The sequence below is a fragment of the Oncorhynchus keta genome, chromosome 23 (genome assembly GCF_023373465.1).
Source record: "Oncorhynchus keta strain PuntledgeMale-10-30-2019 chromosome 23, Oket_V2, whole genome shotgun sequence".
Lineage (NCBI taxonomy): Eukaryota > Metazoa > Chordata > Actinopteri > Salmoniformes > Salmonidae > Oncorhynchus > Oncorhynchus keta.
The window spans coordinates 34,395,280-34,404,754 of record NC_068443.1 but is presented as its reverse complement, the minus strand read 5'-3'; positions in this window follow the sequence as shown (position 1 = coordinate 34,404,754).

Here is a 9,475-nt window from a genome sequence, read left to right as displayed (position 1 = left end):
AGTCATCCACATGCGTATAACCAATGAGGAGATGGTACTTGGGTACCTGCTTCTATAAACCAATGAGGCGATGGGAGAGGCAGGACTTGGTCTCAGCTCCTCAAATGTCGATGCCTGCGTGAAGGCCACATGTGTTCTCCACAACTACCTGCGGAGGTCATTCCAGTAGCCGCTCCAAATGGTTCCCTTCCTGATGTCACCAGGGCAGGTGCCAACAACGCCCCCAGACAGACACTCCAGGTGAGGGAGAAGCTGACCACCTAACTTCTCATCGCCAGCAGGTGCAGTCCCATGGCAGTATGCCGTGGAGTGAAACGACTCTTAGGAGCCCCCTAATTAGTATGATAACAATGTGGAAAGGGTAACCTAGGGTCCATACAAATAGTACAGTTTACCACCATCTTCACTGGTCTGACAAAATACAGGTGGAAAAAAAATTGGAAGTGTTTTTACTTTCATCTTGTCTTAGATCTGCAAAGATCTGCAAAGAAGAAATAAGAAGATTAAGTCAGCAAACTGGATGCAGTCTATCACAGTTCCATCCGTTTTGTCACTAAAGCACCTTATACCACCCACCACTGCGACTTGTATGCTCTAGTCGGCTGGCCCTCACTACATATTCGTCGCCAGACCCACTGGCTCCAGGTCATTTACAAGTCCATGCTAGGTAAAGCTCCGCCTTATCTCAGTTCACTGGTCACGATGGCAACACCCATCCGTAGCACGCGCTCCAGCAGGTGTATCTCACTGATCATCCCTAAAGCCAACACCTCATTTGGCCGCCTTTCGTTCCAGTACTCTGCTGCCTGTGACTGGAACGAATTGCAAAAATCGCTGAAGTTGGAGACTTTTATCTCCCTCACCAACTTCAAACATCAGCTATCCGAGCAGCTAACCGATCGCTGCAGCTGTACATAGTCTATAGGTAAATAGCTCACCCTTTTTCACCTGCCTCATTCCCATACTGTTTTTATACTGTTTTTATTTATTTACTTTTCTGCTCTTTTGCACACCAATATCTCTACCTGTACATGCCCATCTGATCATTTATCACTCCAGTGTTAATCTGCAAAATTGTATTATTCGCCTACCTCCTCATGCCTTTTGCACACATTGTATATAGATTGCCCATTTTCTTCTACTGTGTTATTGACTTGCTAATTGTTTACTCCATGTGTAACTCTGTTGTCTGTTCACACTGCTATGCTTTATCTTGGCCAGGTCGCAGTTGCAAATGAGAACTTGTTCTCAACTAGCCTACCTGGTTAAATAAAGGTGAAATAAAAAATTTTTTTTTTTTAAAAAGTCTAAATAAACAAATTTAACAACTGACTAGGAAACATTAGAATGAATTCAAGTACAGGAAAGAACATGACAGGTACACGTGTGTTGTTAAAAGGTTACAAAAAATAAAAACAATTGAAAAAGGTGTGTGCGTGTAAAAATCAATGTGCAATCTGTAAGAGAACAAGAGCATGTATTTTTGGCACAACTGCAGACCGATACAGGGACTTACTCAAAGCCTAGACTAGTAGAAGAGCTCCAGACATGGCCATAAAGAGAGGGCAGGGCACTGGAGCTCTGATGTACAGAGAGGAGTGGGGGAGAGGTGTGTCTGAGAAAAAGTGAACGTGTAACCACAATACAGGTAAACATACATTTCACCTTTAGTCTTGTAAAATAACAAATGCATCCGAATTCTCCAGTGTCAGTTTCAATTCAGTCAACGTTCATCCAATCTATGTACAACTAATAATGAATGCTATCCTAAGTATTGAGAAATTACTAACCAGGACATAACAAGTGGAATAAGGACAGTTGGAAAATCTGTTGCATTTCCTTGATTCCCGTGGGGGGGGTATTGTCACAGATTCCCCCGGCAATGATGCTCATTCTGTGCACTAGTTCCGGAGTTCTATGTCACTGGCCACTAGGCGTCACTGAATTGTCTCATTATGCACACCTGGTTCCCATTCCCCCTGATTAGTAATTGTGTATATGTACCCTCTGTGCACCATTGTTTGGCCGGTTATTGTTCCTATGTCGGGTTGGTCTTGTGACTGACTACCTGTGGTTTCAGCTTTCGTGCTGCGTGTATTGTGCACTTGTTGTTATGGGTCTCGTCCCGTGTATTTATTAGAGGTTTAACCTCACTCTTTTGTTTGGGTTACATCCCTGTGTTTTTGTATACGTGTTTGTTTTGGGCTTCTCCCCGTGCCTTTCATGGCATGTTGTATCTTTGGTTGGAGTATTAAAAAACCCTATTACGTATTCCTGCGCCTGTCTCCAATCATTTATAAACTCTGCAAAAAAAGATATGTTCCTTTTTCAGGGTCCTGTCTTTCAAAGAATTTGTAAAAATCCAAATAACTTCACAGATCTTCATTGTAAAGGGTTTAAACACTGTTTCCAATGCTTGTTCAATGAACTGTAAACAATTAATTAACATGCACCTGTGGAATGGTCGTTAAGACACAAACAGCTTACAGGCGGTAGGCAATTAAGGTCACAGCAATGGAAACCTAGGACACTAAAGAAGCCTTCACTGACCCTGAAAAACACCAAAAGAAAGATGCCCAGGGTCCCTGCTCATCTGCGTGAACGTGCCTTAGGCATACTGCAAGGAGGCATGAGGACTGCAGATGTGGCCAGGGCAATAAATTGCAATGTCAATACTGTGAGATACCTAAGACAGAACAGATAGCTGATCGTGGCAGACCACGTGTATCAACACCTGCACAGGATTGGTATATCTGAACATCACACCTGTGGGACAGGTACAGGATGGCAACAACAACTGCCTGAATTACACCACACAATCCCTCCATCAGTGCTCAGACTGTCCGCAATAGGCTGAGAGAGGCTGGACTGAGGGCTTGTAGGCCTGTTGTAAGGCAGGTCCTCACCAGACATCAGCGGCAACGTCGCCTATGGGCACAAACCCTCCCTCGCTAGACCAGATAGGACTGGCCAAAAGTGCTCTTCACTGACGAGTCAAGGTTTTGTCTCACCAAGGGTGATGGTCGGATTTATTGTCGAAGGAATGAGCATTACACCAAGGCCTATACTCTGGAGCGGGATCGATTTGGAGGTGCAGGATCTGTCATGGACTGGGGCAGTGTGTCACAGCATCATCGGACTGAGCTTGTTGTCATTACAGGCAATCTCAATGCTGTGCGTTACAGGGAAGACATCCTCCTCCCTCGTGGTACCCTTCCTGCAAGCTCATCCTGACATGACCCTCTAGCATGACAATGCCACCAGCCATACTGCTCGTTCTGTGCGTGATTTCCTGCAAGACAGGAATGTCAGTGTTCTGCCATGGCCAGCGAAGAGCCCGGATCTCAATCCCATTGTGCACATCTGGGACCTGTTGGATCGGAGGGTGAGGGCTAGGGCCATTCCCCACAGAAATGTCAGAGAACTTGCAGGTGCCTTGGTGGAAGAGTGGAGTAACATCTCACAGCAAGAACTGGCAAAACCAGATACGGGCTTATTTCTGATTTTGACCCCCCCCCTCCTCCCTTTGTTCAGGGACACATTATTACATTTCTGTTAGTCACGTCTGTGGAACTTGTTCAGTTTATGTCTCAGTTGTTGAATCTTATGTTCATACAAGTATTTACACATGTTAAGTTTGCTGAAAATAAACACAGTTGACAGTGAGAGGATGTTTTTTTTTTTTGCTGAGTTTATGTATTTAGTATTTTCATTTTTGATGTAGGGGTGTAAGGTTTTGATAATATAAACAAAATACATGAAATATACATTTATAAAAATAAGAACACCGCAATAATGCTTTGCAGCACAACCCCAATACACTAGGTTCATGATCCTAATCCTATGACTGGATGGACAACATGTCAGTTCATACTGCAAAAGCTTTGATTGGTTGGAGGTCGTCCTCCAGAAGTGGTCATAATTACCTTGTAGGTCTATGGAAGGAGTGAGGCCTATGAGCCTCCTAGGTTTTGTATTGAAGTCAATGTACCCAGAGGAGGACAGAAGCTAGCTGTCCTGGTGCTACCACAGAGAGTGCTGAAGTTACTTTAGACCTTCATTGCAAAACAGTGTGTTTTAATCAGCTATTTGGTGACATATTAATATATTTAGTATAGTTTTATCTAAAAAGGATAACTTTTTTTTGTTTTTTCACCATTTTTATTTTTATTAAATTTCACTGAGGAGGATGGTCCTCCCCTCCCTCCACTGGTGTGTGTGTGCGCATCCGTGTTGTGGGAGTCGACTCCTTTTGACTCCAATCACAGGAGTCGGGGTCGACTCCAAAAAGCCTGGAGTCGTGCACCACCAGCCAGCTAAGCTAACTAGGCGGAGCATTGCATCATTGGAGATTAAAAATGCACCCTTGGAATTGTAGTATACTTTAGACAAAGGCAATGCAGAAGCTTAAAAACAATACAAAAACAAGGAATATACTAAATACAGCATAATAACTGGTTATAAACGGGTTCATTATCCAGCTCTTCTTAGAAAGAGTAATCATCAGAAGCAGTCATTGTTTGTAATTATTTCTCTGCCATCTCAGATAGACAGTGCACGGTAACATAGCTCCGATGAACCTGTAGAAACTAGTACCCCGTTTTGAAAAGCCTGACTTAGAGGGTTGGAACACAATTGGATAAAATAATAGAGCTCCAGTCAGGCAGTAGTCTTCACAAAGTCAAAGAAGAAATGTCAACCTAGATATCCTGCAATGTTGTGAACAATGGGAACATCATTGAGACAAGTCCAATGGCTCTACTGAACAATGCCACCCATATCTACTTCCTGCTAGCGTGCTCTTGCAATCGGCGAAACACAAAGGCCACACTAATTGCTACAAAACATGACTCCGTTAATTTTTAGATCAGACAGCAGGCTCAATCAACCAACGACGTAATTGGTTGAACTCTCCCAGCACGAAAATGCAAAAATACCACTATGGTGCATAATAATGCAAGTTGAAGACTTAAGACAAGATCCTGATGCTATCTCCAACCTAGCTTGTAATGACCTAGACAGAGCGACCTCCGAGACCGGTTCTGGGTCAGCGAACCACGGCTCAGAGAGGGCTGAGAGTGAAGCGCCCTGTTCATCAGCTAATATGCAGGAGCTCCTCTCTAGGGTTCTGAAAGCTCTGGATATTAATCTAGACCCTAACAGCTGCCCGGGAAGAGTGTATATTCCTCAGTGCCCCAAGTTATTCAATAAACTGCATCAAACTTGGGCTTAGGTGAACTCGGTCCTCCCAGACAGGAAGATCATTAGTAGGTCTCCCCGCTGTCCTCCGGGAGCTCATTGGGCTGCTGACGATCACACGTTCATGACCTTGGCAATGGTGGCTCACCTCATGAATGAAACCACTCTTCTGCAGGCATACCTACACAGTCTGATAGCTTGCCTGTCCACCGATGGTCGCCCTGAGCTGACGACTGAAATGACTCTGGTGTCCACATTTCGTTCCCTATTAAACGCTGAGATGTCACGTGCTAATGGAAAAGCCCTGCATACTGTCATTTCATCTATTGTTGGCTCTCACAGACAAAGATGTCAGCCTCCGTGAAGAAAACATTTATGGAGCTCCCCAACTCCACAGGCCAAGTTATTGGTCCTGGTGTGGACGCCATTTTGGACCAAACGGCGAAGCTGCAGAAGCACAGAGAGACCCTGCAGTCTTTCATGGGTCCCTCTGCACCGCGTTACCCTACCCAGAGACCATTCAGTCTAGACCTCAGCTCTCCCCTGTCATGAAAGGCCGCTTGGGCCCACCCCCAAACCAGCCACGTCCTGACCAGCCACGCCAACACCAGCACAGGCAGCGGCATAACAAGCACCGTCCCTCTGCTCCGAAGATAGACGGGCCACCTCACTCATCCTGATGGGTGTTTTCACGGCCGCTCCTCTGCAGTGCAGGGGCGGTTCCTCCTGCAGGCAGAGAAGGGTCGTTAGTGGATGGAGTCACCTGGGCTCAAAGTATTTAAACTGTTTCACTAATCACTCTTGTCTCTCTGCTCCTCCAGGTATGATCCTGTTTTGTTTCTTCCATTGTAGTTTTGCATAGTTTTCACTCGGTCATATTCACACACACAGATTCACGCATCCCTGCACTTTACATACACCTGTGGCAAACCTCTTCAAGGTTAGGAGCGTTTGTCACAAACTAAGTGGTGAACTGTCACCAAATCACCCAAGAATGAGAGTTCTTTCGAACAGGACAGTCAGTACCTGTGTGTTTGTTTCTCCGTCCTGGTCCACCCAGGCCGTAGGCGAGGTCAAGGATAGCAGGGTTCGGTACACGAATCGGGTTCTCGGTAGGTCCAGGTCCAAACGCCAACAGGTAAGTCCAAAACAATCCAGCTCATACACGGTAAATCCAGCCAATCTCTATAGTCTTTCTCTATTGTTCATAGCTCCTTCCAGCACTCTCTCTTCCTCTTCCTGGTTTTTCTTGACCCTTTATCTGTGAGTCGGCTCCACCTTCTGAGGGTTCCCCTTGCTTCTGGGACTTGTAGTTTTGGAGGTCGGCCATTTTGTGATCTGTAGTTCTGAAAGGGGTGGTCATTTTAGTGATCGGGCAGAGCCCGTTTATTAGTTCTGCTCTCACATATCTGCCACTTATCACTCGACCCCCTTCTTTGCCACACACCTTACATTATGATACTTTCACACCTCATTCCCTTTTCTTTGTTTAAAGTTAGGGAAGTCGAGAATTTAAGCAGCTTTTCGCAGCTTTTTGTAAAAAATCGCGCAACATTTCAGCGCCCTGCTATTCATGCCAGGAATATAGTCTATGCATATGATTAGTATGTGTGCATAGAAAACACTCAGACGTTTCTAAAACTGGTTAAATCACGGCTGTGACTATAACAGAACGTGCGTTTCATCGAAAAGTGCAGGAAAATCTGATCACTGAAAATGGAAATAAATATCCATGCGCTACTTCCAGGAATTGTTCAAAGTGAACCGGATTAAATGAGGCCGAGGTTGCAGTGCCTACAGCTTCCACACGATGTCTAGAGTATTGTCATTTGATTCGGCTTTGATTCTTGGTCAAACCGACACAAGGGAACCGATTCCCTCCGGTCACCGACCGGATGTTTTGGTTGAGATTTCTTCAGACAATATGTTCCGACGGACACCTATAGAATTTACATCGCCTCCTGATGAATTTTATCGCTTATTAACGTGTACTAATACCTAAAGTTGCATTACAAAAGTATTTCGAAGTGTTTTGTGAAAGTTTATCGTCGACTTTTTGAATTTAAAAAAATTACGTTACGTTATGAAACGCTATTTTTTTCCGTTTATCACACAGTCTTCATAGATCGATATCTAGGCTATATATGGACCGATTTAATCGAAAAAAAGACCCAATAGTGATTATGGGACATCTAGGAGTGCCAACAAAGAAGATGGTCAAAGGTAATGAATGTTTTATATTTTATTTGTGCGGTTTGTGTAGCGACGACTATGCTAATTATTTTGTTTACGTCCCCTGCGGGTCACAGGCTAAAATAGTTCCCATGATGTCCCCGCTAGGAGTGACTGTATTTTGCTGAATCAGTGGCGTCTCGGCCATCTTAGGGCAAAAATTCAGTCCAGAGTCACTGGAAACAGCGGGATCAGGGGGAAGGTGTATGGCCTCTTCCTCATTGCATCTAGGCCAAGAAGCCCAGGAGGGTTTGGATATCGAGAACCAGAGGGAGCACTGTGTGTTTCTCTCTGAGGCCAACAGATCCACCTCCGCTTTCCCAAGGAATCCCCACATTATTCGGGGATGTAGTCACCACTCCTCTTCCGTAGGGCCTTCCCTGGACAGCATGTCCGCTGCAGTGTTCAGGACCCCTGGGAGGTATACCCCTTGTAGTGGGGCCAGATTCTTATGTGACCACAGCAGAAGGGTATGTGCCATCTGGTGGAGGCAGATGGAGCCCAGACCTCCTTGGTAGTTTATTATGCTACCACTGTGGTGCTGTCTGTCTGTACCAGCACATTTATCCCGCAGTTGTATGAGAAAGTTGAGCAGAGCTAGTTGGACTGCTCTCAACTCCAGCATGTTGATGTGGAGTTTGGACCAGCTGGGGCTCCATGTCTCGATGGCCACCCTCCCTCTCAATACTGCTCCCCAGTCTCTCAAGGGCGAATTTGTTTGAACCAGTTTCCTACGATGGACTCTGCCAAGATGTATCCCACTTGAAAGGAAATTCAGGGATCACCATCTTGCCAGTGTGCTCGTGTGCATTCCTTGGACACAGTCAGGCAACAATACCTGTGTTCCTTGGGATGTAAACCTTGAGCATTGAACCACCTTGGCAGGGATCTCAAGTGTAGAAAGCCTAATGGGGTCAAAGAGAGGCTGCGGAGAGGAGACCTATTAGTCTCTGACAATGAAGAACAGTCATCTTCTGGTCTTGGACAAAAGGATTGAGGTGATCTACAATTTTCTGGACTCTCTCTCTTCGGTGAGGGAGCCCTCAATAGAAATGAGTCGATCCACATGCCCATGAACATCAAAGTTTGTGTGGGGACCACATGGCTTTTTTGCATGTTCAACCTGAGGCCTAGCTCTGAGATGTGCCTCAGGAGAGGTTGTGTCTGCTGCTGTCTGTTCACGTGACTGAGCGCAGATTAGCCAGTCATTTAGGTAATTTAGTACTATCATCCCTTGTGATGTTAGGGGTGCTAGAGTGGCATCCATGCATTCTGTGAATGTTCTTGGTGCCAGGAAGAGGCCGAAAGGTAACGCTTGATACTCGTACACTATGCCGCTGAATGCAAAGCGCAGTAACTTCCTGTGAGCCGGGTGAATGAGAACGTGGAAGTAGGCATCTTTAATGTCGACAGCCCACTGGCCTGGGATGATAGGCTGTAGGATGCGGGACGGAGATAGCATCTTGAAGGGGTGGGTTTTCAACCACTGATCGAAAGGCCTCAAGTCCAGGATGGGGTGAAAGCCGCCTTCCCTCTTGGGGACTAGGAAATATTCTCCATAGAACCCACTGAGCTGTTCTGATGGTTCCAGTTGTCTGATTGCATTCTTCTCCAGAAGGGAGGCAATCTCCAGTTGGAGAGCTTCTCAGGGGGTCAGTGGTTGTAGTTCACCAAACCCCTCTGAAACTGGTATCCAGCACCCTGGGGGACTCCACAAGAAGTGGCCGATGCTGGGGCCACACTGTCACAGGCAGGCTCGTAGCCTGTGACAAAAATGAGGGGACACGAACAACAGGTATAGGCCAAACAAAAAGGTTCTTTATTGTAAACCAAAACTACTAAGACAGCATTTCTGGGTTGGCAAGCTCCATGCTTTATCTGTACGTGATGAGTGTTATCATCTAGGCCGGGTAAGACAAGCGTTACTCTGCGGCCTAATCCTACCTACCTACCTAATCCTACTCCTGCCGCCAGGAAATGGTGCTGACAGCCTTGTACACCTCCATGCACCCTGGGGCTCTTGATGTTCGCACTCTGTGTCCTG